Consider the following 13,974-nt stretch of genomic DNA (forward strand, 5'->3'; position numbering starts at 1 on the left):
TATAGTAAACTCTGTAAAGATTCTGGACACACATTGGTGGGTACAGTTAACTTTTATTGTTGTGGTATTATGGACATAACATCAATAATAGACATATAGAATGTTTATAGAGTTACAGCTGTTATATAGGAAGATAGTTTGGGGTGGAAGGTTACAGGTATTATTCAGAAAATGTGGGAACATTGTTTAAAATTTTACTATATTCATTATTTGTTTGCTCATTTTATATAACTTTGTATTTGGTCAATTGTTTGATTCCTCTGACTGTAATGTTGATTGTGGTTACCAATAAAAATCATTTAAATATTAAAAAAAAAAAATCGATGTTACATTGGCCACCCTCCAATCTTCAGGTACCACAGATGATTTTAATGACATGTTACAGAGGACTAACAGCAGATCAGTAATTTCATGTTTTAGTTCTTTCAGTATTCATGTTTAAGTTTAGCCACCCATCTATTTATCCCGAATGACTCTGTACCACCCATCTTGTTCCCATTTATATCTCTCTTCATAAAGGCGGTTAATAAATCCCAATATCTGCACTTGGGCCCTCACCTACATGGTAAGCTACAATGTAGAAAAACATTAACATTATATCAAGGTTATTTAAATGTTCTAATGCATGCTTTAGATATTTCATTAGTATTATGCTGACATATTATATCTGTTATTTGAATTTCAGTGCTGTTAAATGTGTATATTTTTGATACTGTTTCAAGGTAGTTCTATTAGGTTTTAATTTGCTGCTCTCAAGTTTATATTTGGCAATTTTTACTATTAAAATTGTAAGTTTTGTGTTAAACGGTACCTGAAGTACACCACCTTGCGTGAATCTTATAAGAACACAGGAGTAGCCATACTGGGTCAGACCAATGGTCCATCTAGCCCAGTATCCTGTTTTCCAAACAGTGGCCAAGCCAGGTCACAAATACCTGGCAGAAACCCAAATCGTGGCAACACTCCATACTACAAATCCCAGGGCAAGCAGTTGCTTTCCATGTCTGCCTCAATAGCAGACTATGGACTTTTCCTCTAGGAATTTGTCCAAACCTTTTTTAAACCCAGTTATGCTAGCCGCTGTTACCACCTTCTCTAGCAAAGAGTTCCAGAGCTTAACTATTCATTGAGTGAAAAAATATTTCCTCCTATTTGTTTTAAAAGTATTTCCATGTAACTTCCTCGAGTGTCCCCTAGTCTTTGTACTTTTGGAACGAGTAAAAAATCGATTTACTTCTACTTGTTCTACATAAAGGTGGTTAATAAAGCCCAATAAATAAATAATTTAAAAAAAACATACAGAAACCTTATTCTAATGAACTGCTGAAAATTATTTGAGACCAAAATCGGCTTTGCATCAGTGATGACAATGTTTAGACTTATTGCACTAAGGGGGTCTTTTTCTAAGGTGAACTAGCGTTATTAGCTCATGCTAAAAATCAGATCCGCTTGAGACAGTGGGAGTTACAGCTACCAATTAAAGGTTTTTAAACAACCCTGGACCATCCTGGTTACTGATTGCTTCCGCTCCTTTGCTTGATTGTTCAAGGGGGCTGATGCCATAATGATGGGTCTATATTCAGTAAGTAGCGTCAGTGTTTTTTAAAGTGCTGACCACCACTGGCTACATTAGATGCAGATATTCAATGCCGGGTCATGCCTGGGCCCTGACATTGAATATTCAGGTCTTCAGCAAACTTGGAAGTAATGCAGCTGCCAGTCGATTCAGTCTTGGTACCTGCCTACTTAACCAGGCAAAAACAGGACTGTCAGGAGTGTCAGAGCTGATATCAACACTGCCCAGTTCCTCTGCCACTGCCTCTGAATATTGGTAGCTGGCTAACTCAATGCGGTTTAAATGGGCAGGAGTCTGCCTGCTTAAACCACGCTGAATATTGTCCCCTGAATTTTTTGATATATTTTTTAAAATATAAATTTTTCTACTTTTTGATAATAGGCTCTTGGAATTGTGCCTTGTTTTTTTCCTCTCCTTCTTTGCAGACTGTAGATGAGGTAATCTAATTTAAGCTGTAATTGCTTAAATATTATTCTTGATTATTTCTGTCTTTACTAAAGCAAGATGTTTCTTATAATTGCTTTGTATAATCTTTAACATAAAAAAATTAAAATATTAATTTAGCCCAGAAAGGATATGTCATACTACCTGATAGATCTCATTGAATTCTTTGATTGGGTGACAGGAGAATTGAATCAGGGACGAGCTATGGACGTAATCTACTTAGATTTCAGCAAAGCTTTTGACACTGTTCCCCACAGGAGGCTCTTAAATAAACTGGATGGGCTGAAGATAGGACCCGAAGTGGTGAACTGGATTAGGAACTGGTTGACGGACAGAAGCCAGAGGGTGGTGGTGAATGGAATTCGCTCGGAGGAGGGAAAGGTGAGTAGTGGTGTGCCTCAAGGATCAGTGCTGGGACCGATTCTGTTCAATATATTTGTGAGTGACATTGCCGAAGGGTTGGAAGGTAAAGTTTGCCTATTTGCGGAGGATACTAAGATCTGTAATAGAGTGGACACCTGGGAGGGAGTGGAAAACATGAAAAAGGATCTGAGGAAGCTAGAAGAATGGTCTAAGGTTTGGCAATTAAAATTCAACGTGAAGAAATGCAAAGTGATGCACTTAGGGAATAGAAATCCTCGGGAGACGTATGTGTTAGGCGGGGAGAGTCTGATAGGTACGGACGGAGAGAGGGATCTTGGGGTGATAGTATCTGAGGATCTGAAGGCGACGAAACAGTGTGACAAGGCGGTGGCCGTAGCTAGAAGGTTGTTAGGCTGTATAGAGAGAGGTGAGACAAGCAGAAGAAAGGGGGTGTTGATGCCCCTGTATAAGTCGTTGGTGAGGCCCCACCTGGAGTATTGTGTTCAGTTTTGGAGGCTGTACCTTGCGAAGGATGTAAAAAGAATTGAAGCGGTGCAAAGAAAAGCTACAAGAATGGTAAGGGATTTGCGTTACAAGACGTATGAGGAGAGACTTGATGATGTGAACATGTATACTCTGGAAGAAAGGAGAAACAGGGGTGATATGATACAGACGTTCAAATATTTGAAAGGTATTAATCCGCAAACGAACCTTTTCCGTAGATGGGAAGGCGGTAGAACGAGAGGACATGAAATGAGATTGAAGGGGGGCAGACTCAAGAAAAATGTCAGGAAGTATTTTTTCACGGAGAGAGTAGTGGATGCTTGGAATGCCCTCCCGCGGGAGGTGGTGGAAATGAAAACGGTAACAGAATTCAAGCATGCGTGGGATAAACATAAAGGAATCCTGTTCAGAAGGAATAGATCCTAAGGAGCTTAGCCAAGATTGGGTGGCACAGCCGGTGGCGGGAGGCGGGGATAGTGCTGGGCAGACTTATACGGTCAGTGCCAGAGCCGGTGGTGGGAAGCGGGGCTGGTGGTTGGGAGGCAGTGATAGTGCTGGGCAGACTTACACGGTCTGTGCCCTGAAAAGGACAGGTACAAATCAAGGTAAGGTATACACAAAAAGTAGCACATATGAGTTTATTTTGTTGGGCAGACTGGATGGACCATGCAGGTCTTTTTCTGCCGTCATCTACTATGTTACTATGATAGATCTGTATAATAGCAGACCCATGGTAGTGTATATAAATTTAGTTTGTCTGTTGACTGGCCATGCCACTGTGCGGCTTTATTTTATTCATTTCAGGAAAATGTGATGTAATATTTCTGGAAAAGTTTGCACTTACATAACAGAGTTGCCCATTATACAGTGTTGTTTCTGAACACATACAGTATCTGGTGCTAGAGGCAAGCTAAAGAATGCCACTCGCTGAAGAAAATGTCAGGTACCTCATGTTCCTCACAGAGAATCTGTAAAACTTCCCAGTTAACACTTAATTATCTACTATTCAGAGTATGAATGCAAGGGGGAAAGTGACAAAGTTTAGAAAAAAATAGGCTTTTAGGGATTCCAAAATCAAATGCATTCTGTCATTCTATTAGAATCCACATCTCTCTTCTCTGCATAACAATAACAGAAAATCATTATTACACATCTATTCCCTAAAAATGATTATATTCTTTTCAGACAGTTCAGTTTTAATGTCTCTTTCATGGAGAATTTTTAACTGAAAAGGCCCATCATAAATGAAGGGCAGACGCAGCTTCTGCATGGTCATGAAGAGGCCTCTCCTTTACATTGGTGAGGAAGGTCCTCATACCACTCCCTGCCAACAAACATCAGTGTGGCTGCCTCCTTGCTAGGTTCTAGATATTTTACCAGGTACATCACCTAACTGCCCGATGCACTTAACTGTCAGAGCCCAGGTGTTTTGTTTTTCTGTCACTTTGCCACACTCCTCCACACTACTAGCCATGTTGTGTAATGCTCCTGGGTTGCTATCTGTTTCAAGATGCAGGCCATACATGCATCACGGCCAATGTGGAACAAACCAACCCACCCCCCCCACCCCCACATGGGACATTAAAAAATGATAAACCAACCCTGAATCAACCCACTCATGAAGAGACAAGTTGGAGATAATTTCATAACATGGTGCCTATGTCAAAGTTCCATACAGCACATCCTTTGAATCGTGTCTACATATCATTATGTAGGTAGCATATACATAGCAGTGGATTCCGCTGTAACTTATTTTTAACTTTTACATAAGAACTGGCTCGGACTAAAGGTTCATCAAGCTCAGTGTCCTGTGCTCTCTGTGCATGTATGTATGTGTTTTACACATATCTGTGTAAATCGCAATTCCTCTCCAGCTCCATCCAAAATGGTACACAAAAATACAAGTAAACATGTTTCACAAAGGGAAAATCTATATTTTAAACATTTTTTTATTAACACTAACCAGTAACCAGTGTGTGAAGCTGTTGTGAGATTAGTTTAACCCTACTGATGATGCGTTGTAGCAACAGTAATCCTGCTCAGTACGAGAGGAACCACAGGTTCAGATACTTGGTGTATATTCTTGACTGAGGAGCCAATGGGGTGAAGCTACTATCTGTGGGATTATGATTGAACACCAAGTCAGAATCCCCCCTAAATGGAATGATACCGCAGTGCTGAAGAGTGTCGATTGGCCAGGAAGAGCCGGCCAGCGAGCAGAGCCACATGCTTCAAGACCAGAGTGCGGACAGAAGGGGGCCGTCTCTCTCTCGTAGCGTACCACGTGTTCGTGGGAAACCCAGTGCTAAAAGCCAGAAAACAGGAAGAGAACTGTGCACTTCTTAATGGCAACACAATGACATCACTTGGATATGCTGGATGGTTGGATTAGTGAAGGTTGAATAATTGAGACTGTATTTTGAAAGTGTTAATAAGTCCCTATTTACCCCTTCTACTCCACTCAAGGGGTAGATATTCAGCCTGTGGTCAGCGGTTTCTAAGCTGTTTATAGCCACAGGTTGAATTAACCCCGGATATTCAATGCTGGACCATGTCCGGGCTCCGGCTTTGAATATTTGGGCACGTATGGTTACCCGAACTGTACACCCACCAATATTCTGACCGGTCCTGGTTAGCTTGGTGGATACATCTTGGCTTTTTTCCCACCCTAAGTTTATCTGCTTACTTAGTGGATTAGCATACAGTATATCGCCGCTAACTGGTTAGATTCTGCCTCCAACTCAGCACTAACCGGACAGTGCCTGGGTGGTTACAGGCAATATGCAGCAGCACTAACTGCTCAATTCAATACTACTTGTGAAGCACGAGATATAATTAAATAATTATGTCTAAGTCAGCAATTATAATTTTGCAGGATGTTTGTTGAATTTCTGAGCTAGGTGAATCAAACCCTTTTTTATTTTATATTTATTTTTTTTGGAACAAACAGACAGGGAATAGAATGGCTGCCTAGATCTAGAAAGACAATATAAAGGCTGCTCAACTTAAAGAAGAGATGGCTTAGAAGAAATATGACTGATTTTATAAATCCTAAGTGGTATAGAACAAATAGAGAATAGTTAATTTACCTTATCAAACAGTACCAGGACTAGGAGACACTCCATGAAATTAATTGGTAGCAGATTTAAAACATAGTAAATGACGACAGATAAAGACCTGAATGATCCATCCAGTCTGCCCAACAAGATAAACTCACTTTACATGGTATGTGATACTTTATATGTATACCAGAGTTTGATTTGTCCTTCCTATACTTAGGGCACAGACCGTAGAAGTCTGCCCAGCATTGCTCTTGTACTAAAAGTTCTGAAGCTAACGTCGAAGCCCCTTAAAATTTACAGTCTAGCCCCCTGATAGCGAACCTATGACACGCGTGTCAGCACTGACACGCTTAACCATTTTCGATGACACGCGGCGCCGCCGCAGTGTGGTCCGCCCTCCCTCCTCGCTCCCGGAAACTAACCTTAAAGCCTCCTTTCACGTCGCAGCAAGCAGCAGCAGGGCAGGCCACTCCTTCCTTCCGTGTCCTGACCTCGCCTGACGTAACGTCCGCGAGGGCGGAGCACAGAAGGAAGGAGGAGAGGTCTGCCCTGTTGCTGCTTGCTGTGACGTGAAAGGAGGCTTTAAGGTTAGTTCCGGGCCCGGTAGCGAGTGGAGGGGGGGGGGGGGCCCGGGGGTGGTCCTAGTAGCAGTGATTTTTCTTGAAGTGACACACCACCCGAGTTATGCTCGGTTTTTTTGGTGAATTTTGACACACCAAGCTCAAAAGGTTGCCCATCACTGGTCTAGCCCATCCAAGTTACGATCAGGGCATAGACCATAGAAGTTTGCCCAGCACTGGTTTAGCTTCCCAATTACCGGCGTTGCCACCCAATCTCCGCTAAGATTCCATGGCTCCATTCCTTGGATTCCGTGGATCCAAATCCAACAAATTTATGAAAGTATTTTTTCAGTCTGCAAACAAGGGATGGAATTTGTTGCAATAAGATGTGGTTAGACTAGTTTTACAGCTGTATTTACAAAAAGGTTTGGACACGTTTGAAGAACAACATCTAGTAACAGATGTTACTTAAGGTGGTTTAGGGAATGCCAACTTTTACTGCCTCAAGATGAGAGTGAACAGAGAGCACAGCTGCCCATTAGTATCTGCTGGGGACATCTTCAAATAACCTAGCTTAGCCACTAGAATGCTGGGCTTGACGGACCTGACCCAATATGATATTTCTTATGGGTAGCAAGAACTGTTAGATATTTAACCAGTTTTCGAATTGACAAACTACTTAAATTACAGCCAGATGATGCTTGATAAAAAATGTTAAATTATACCAGTAAATGTCAAAATAACATCTCTCTAAGGGCAATTTAGCATCAAAGATGCATAGTACTCTTTATACAGTATTGAGAACATTATTTTTGTGAGGATAATTGCTATTAGGAATATGATACGAGCATACACAAACCATAATTGCAGTATCAATTAAGCATGAATGCAGTATAATTAACATGACTGATACAGGAATGATCACACTATCATTTATGCAAAAGCATTCTGTTAGGATAGCTGGATTGCAATATATATATATATATACTATTGAATGTCATAATTTATACTTCTAATTGCAGCAGTCATCTTGCTAAACTCCTAGTTCTTTAAGAAAATAGGAGCACTATATCAGATTCAATTTATTTAAATGTAAAATCATCCCTGCTAAGTTGGTGCTTCAAACCCATGGAACTTCTGTGGGAGCAAACTATCCTACAGAATTATCACTTCTGGTATTGAACTAATGTCGTCTTTCAGTCTAAGGGCCCTGTTTACTAAGCAGCATTATAGGTGTGTTAACATTTTTAACGCGCGTTAACTATGTATGCACGTTATCCATGTATGCGCCTACAATATCCCTATAGGCGCTTATATGGTTAGCACACACGCTAAGTGTAGGCGTGCTAAAAACACTAACGTACCTTAGTAAATAGGGCCCTAAATCTCTTGATTTTTACATTTCACTAACTACTTTTTTGGTGTTTGGTTTAGACCAGGTGAGAATATCTGAGCTGTTTGGTCAATGTAACACTGGAAAATGGGCTAAATGTAAGATTCCTTTACTTTTAAAGTTGAGACTGGATTAGTACCATGTTATTTAGAGATTATGCTGTGATCTTATGTTCCAAGATGTGCACCAGTTCTTTTGGAGAGAGATACTGGAAGTTCCAGGGACAGCTATGGCCTGCCTGGGAATAGGTCTTTTTCAGGTATAGCACATATTTTTCGAACAGCTATTTGCTAGACATTTTTATGCTCTGTGCATCTTACTACTACTACTATTTAGCATTTCTATAGCGCTACAAGGCGTACGCAGCGCTGCACAAACATAGAAGAAAGACAGTCCCTGCTCAAAGAGCTTACAATCTAATAGACAAGAAATAAAGTAAGCAAATCAAATCAATTAATGTGTACATCTTATCCTTTAGGACTATTTTTTGGGAAAAACACATACACAAACAAACCACTGAGATGTATGGGGGGGGGGGGGGGCAGAATTTGTAGTAGACTGGCCACACAGACATTGCAGTACAGCAGTGGGGCACCCTAGAGGGCACTGCAGTGGACTTCACATAAAAGGTTCCAGGTATATATCTCACCGTTACCCCCTTATGTTGTACGGCAAGCCCTCCAAAACCCACCAAAAACCTACTGTACCCAACAGTACAGCACCACAATAGCCGTTATGCCTGCAGATGTCACCTATATGTAGGTACAGTAGGTTTTTGGTGGGTTTTGGAGGGCTCACACTTTTCACCACAAGTATAGCAGTTAGAGTGGGATATGGGTCTGGGTCCCCTTCTCTACAGTCCACTGCACCAACCATTAGGCTACTCCAGGGACCCACTTCTTGCTCTAATAGGACTGGCCATAACATCCGAAACCGTCATAAAGCCGGATATGGGTCTGGGTCCCCTTCTCTACAGTCCACTGCACCAACCATTAGGCTACTCCAGGGACCCACTTTTTGCTCTAACAGGACTGGCCATAACATCCGAAACCGTCATAAAGCCTGGAATGTACTGTCACTGCTAAATCTTAGGGGGCTGAGAGGGGGTTATGCCTTAATCCTCCAGTGGTCATTTGGGGCACCTTTTAGTCACTTAGTAGTGATAGAAGCAGGTCTAGCCAAAGGTCCAAATTTTGGACCTAGATATTTTCATTTTGATCCATTATTGCAGAAAAACATTTATATTTTGGTGCCACCTATGTCCTGCCCAAAACATGCTGCCCAACATGCCACCTTGAAATCTGGATGAACTGTGGAGCAAAACATCTAAAATCGGGGAGTTGAAAATTGCAACTTGGACGTTTGAGAGAAAAATGTCCTTCTGCCACCTTATGATGTTTTTGTTTTGAAAATGAGCACCTTAGTATGACCTTTGAAAATACATTAGTATAATGGGGTTTTTTTCTTAGTTAATTCATAATTTGTGTTCAAAGTGGCCTCCTTAAACCTTGACACACTGACAAGTCTTCAATGTCACTGAGTTGTTGCTTCAATGAATTCTGGAGTTTCATTAATTAAGACCTTAAGACCTCAACTGTTTTGCGAGCTCGATGAACTGGAGCATCCTATTGAAAAATAAAGTACTCAGAAAGGTCTTGAATTTCAGGTAGAGGTTTCTGTAGCACTAGGATGTTTTGGAGTTATTTTGAAAAATATTGAGGGTCCTTTTTCTTTCTGGACATCGTGTAGAAATGTCAATACAAATAAAATAGGTATATCATTAGCATGGTCTATGCTCCTCTTCCACTGTATTCCAAATGTTGCTGACATCTGTCGAATGATTTTGCACATGTGAAAAGCAATAATGAACATTTTGCATACTACAATGAAGGCAATAATACATTACACTCTGTAAGGCAGGGGTCTACTAAAATCAAGCAAAGTCCCTATAAGTGGTGAGAGGAAGTTCCAGGATTTTACCTCAGAAACAAGAAAGCCACCAACTGAAGACACAGGCTTACTCCTACAAGAACTAGAAAGGGATGCTGGGCTATCCTGCATAGTACCCAGTCTATCAAGTGCCGGGGTGGGAAGCCAAACCTTATAAAATTTTAAATAAGAAGCAGCTAACTTAAACAAGACTCATGCTTTGATGGGAAGCCAATGAACAGATGGAGAAACATAATCCAACCTTTTCTTTCCAAAAATCAATCTAACAACCGTATTCTGCAAAAGTTGTAATATTTTATTGCGTTCTTTGGATTACTGTAATGGCATTTATCTAGGCTGTTCTCAAATCCTTATGTGTAAGTTATAGACAGTCCAGAATACTGCGTTAAGGTTGATTTTTTTTCTTTTAAATGTTCTGATCATTTGTCAGAATATTTTTCTAAAGTTCATTGGTTGCCAGTAGTCCCAAAGGTCATGTTCAAATTAGCTTATTTGATGTACAAGGTTTCTCAAGGTCTAGCTCCTGGTTATTTGACTCAATGTTTTGTTTTGTCAACTACTATTCAGATCTATCAATTTATTCTCCTTTCCATCAATGAAGGGTAAAGTAAGAAAGAAATGCATAGACTTTCTGCTTTCTTATCAGGCTGCTAAATTAAGCAAAGATGTTTCTCCTTTGATAATTCAGGAGTCAAAATTATGCACTTTAGGTGATTGCTTAAGACTTATTTATTTAGGATCCATGGAAGAAGGTGAATGTATTAGGCTTGCTGATTAATTTTTTTGTTGCTGTATTTCCTGGAATGTCCAGTCTCTTTGTATGTAATCCACACTGAACTAAAGGTATTGCGGGCTATAAGAACAAAGTGTTATGTTATATTTTCATGAGAACATATCAAATCTCAGAACATAAGGAGAATAGTCCAACTGAGATATAAACAAAGCCTGGATCAACACTGCAAATTGGCTTTCATGGATGTAAGGACGAATAGTCTTCAGTTGCCTTAATTAAAAAAACAAAACAAAAAAAAAAACTTTATATAAATTAATATGGGCTTCACAAGTCAGAACTCAATCTAATATGAAAGCCAAAACTTCAGATGAATTTACAATATTCAGAACAGAGAATGACATGGGGGACGGGAACAAGCAGTTAACTATGGGGACGGGGGAAGGATGGAGACAGAGCCCGCAGGGATGGGGACACAGCCCATGGGGTCGGGGACAAACTTTGTCTCTGTCCCTGTGTCATTCTGTAATGCAGACAACGATATAGATATAGAAGAATTAGAATTAGAAAAGGTTCAAAGAAGAGCGACCAAAACTATAAAGGGGATGGAATTCCTCCCATATGAGGAAAGGCTAAAGAGGTTAGGGCTCTTCAGTTTAAAAAAAAAAAAAGAGATGGCTGAGGGGGGATATGATTAAGGTCTATAAAATCCTGAGTGGTGTAGAATGGGTAGAAATGAATCAATTTTCCACTCTTTCAAAAAGTACAAAGATCAGGGGACACAATGAAATTACATGGAAATACTTTTCAAATAGGAGGAAATATTTTTCACTCAGGGCCCCTTTTATAGAAGCATGCTAAAAATAACCACGTGCTAAATCCTAGAGACACCTATATATTCCTATGGGCGTCTCTAATGTTTAGCGCACGGTAAAACCTCTAGTGCACCCCCTCAAAGAATTAAGCTCTACAACTCGCTGCCGGAGGATGGTTAACACACGTTTAAAAAAGATTTGGAGAAGTTCCTGGAGGAAATGCCCATAGTCTGTTACTGAGATGAACATGGGAGAAGCCACTGCTTACCCCGGGACTGGTAGCATGGAGTGTTGCTAGTAATTGGATTTCTGTCAGGTACTTGTGACCTGGATTGGCCACTGTTAGAAGCAGGTTACTGGACTAGATAGACCACTGATCTGACCCAGTATGGCTATTCTTATGTTTTGATGTTTTGGAAAAACAAGCAAAAGTGCTGGCCAAAACTTGCACGGGGGCTCCTGTGCATTCCTGCTACTGGCATATCTTCTGAGAGGACATTTTCTATTATGGGATTCTGTGGAAGACAGGAGAGCTAGACTAAGTCCTGAGATTGTTAAAGACTTATTATTCATTCACAGATTTTAAAAATCATAACAGTGCTTCAAAGGGCATATTCCTCCCCCCACTAGGGCATACAGAACAGGCTGTATTTTGCACTGCTTGACATTTTAACAGGGTAGATTAGGGTTCCTTGAGGTAGCAGAAGTCAGCTATTTTTGGGGTTGGAAGGGTAGAGGGTGGCAGGGGGAGGTGGTTTATTATAGTTATTATTATTATTTATTGCATTTGTACCCCACATTTTCCCACCTTTTTGCAGGCTCAATGTGGCTTAGAGTGTTATCATGATGTAGTCATTACATGATCTTAAATACAATCGATAATAGGCTGAAGGTATATGAGGATTTAGATGGGAAGGTGTTAGGTAAGGTCGTGTGAGAGGTGTTTTTTTGATGAACCTGAGCAGTTTAAGGAATGATTTGTTTCATTAAGGATGTCTTTTGTAGGCGTTGTTGAAGAGATGTGTCTTCAACGATTTGCGAAAGTTGGTTAGATTGTCCATGGTTTTCAGGGTCATGTGTAATGTGTTCCATATCTGTGTGCTTTTGTACGCAAAAGTAGTGGCATACGACTGTTTGTATTTAATTCCTTTACAGCTGGGGAAGTTCAGATTGAGGAATTTGCAGGCCGATCTTTTGGCGTTTCTGGGCGGTAAGTCCACTAGGTTTAACATATAGAGTGGGGCATCTGCGTGGATGATTTTGTGAACGGTTGTGCAGATTTTGAACTCAATTCGTTCCTTGAGCGGGAGCCAGTGCAGTTTCTCTCTTAGGGGCTTCGCACTTTCGTATTTAGTTTTTCCAAAAATGAGTCTGGCTGCGGTGTTCTGGGCTGTTTGGAGTTTTTTAATGGTCTGTTCTTTACAGCCTGCGTACAGGGTGTTACAGTAGTCCAAGTGACTTATCACTAATGACTGTACTAGGGTGCGGAAGATGTTTCTTGGGAAAAAAGGTTTTATTCTTTTGAGTTTCCACATCGAGTAGAACATTTTTTTCGTTGTATTCTTCACGTGGGTATCGAGTGTGAGGTTTCGATCAATAGTGACTCCAAGAATTTTCAGATTTTCTGAAATAGTAATTGTGCAGTATGGTGTGGTTACGGTAGGGTAGTTGTTTGTGTTATATTGCGAAGAGAGAACTAGACACTGAGTTTTTTCTGCGTTAAGTTTTAACTGGAATGAGTCCGCCCAAGAGTGCATGATTTGGAGGCTCTGGTTGATCTCGTTTTGGTTATTTCATTTAGTTGCTCGTTATCTTTGTTTTCTATTTCTGGTTTATAAACAGTTGTACAGAATATTGCTCCTTTTTATACTTTAACAAAAAGATTTAAATACAAAATCATAAGTGTTTGAGGCTTGTGCAGATAAGGACAGAGCCCGCAGGGATGTGGACAAACTTTGTCCCTGTGTCATTTTCTAATTCAGGACCTCATTATTACGGAAACGAATAGTGACCAGAACTTTTTGCCATTTCCCAACCATAAAATTTTGTTTTGGCTGAAATTAACTTGAGTCAGTTTTGCTTAGACCAAGATTCAATCTTGCAGAATAAAGTCACATTCATAGGTATATGGTCATTGCAATACAGGTACTGTCCGGAGGGCGGCTACCCGAAAATTGTGTCCCTGGGGGGACTTTAACCCTCTCAAAGAACACATAACAATATTAAACAAAATGGGGGGGAAGGAGAACCCCCACATAGTGGATGCCACAAATGAGAAAACATGCCTTCTCATTTCCCCTCATAAGACTCGGTTAACCAAAAACTTTGCAAACCATTCTAGGACTGTTCCATACATTCCAAACTAATTCAATCTACTGAGATCTTCATGGTCCACTGTATGAAATGAAGCAGACAAATCAAAACTGCAATAACACAGCTTGACCACACTTTTTTTGACTTTAGAAACCAAAGCAAGAAGCATTGTTTCTGTGCTATGCAAGTTCCTGAAACCATGTTGAATGGAATTCAAAGCTGAAAATCTAAATATTCTGTCAATTGTTTAGCAACCCAAAGATT

Source organism: Microcaecilia unicolor, chromosome 10, assembly GCF_901765095.1.
Source record: "Microcaecilia unicolor chromosome 10, aMicUni1.1, whole genome shotgun sequence".
Lineage (NCBI taxonomy): Eukaryota > Metazoa > Chordata > Amphibia > Gymnophiona > Siphonopidae > Microcaecilia > Microcaecilia unicolor.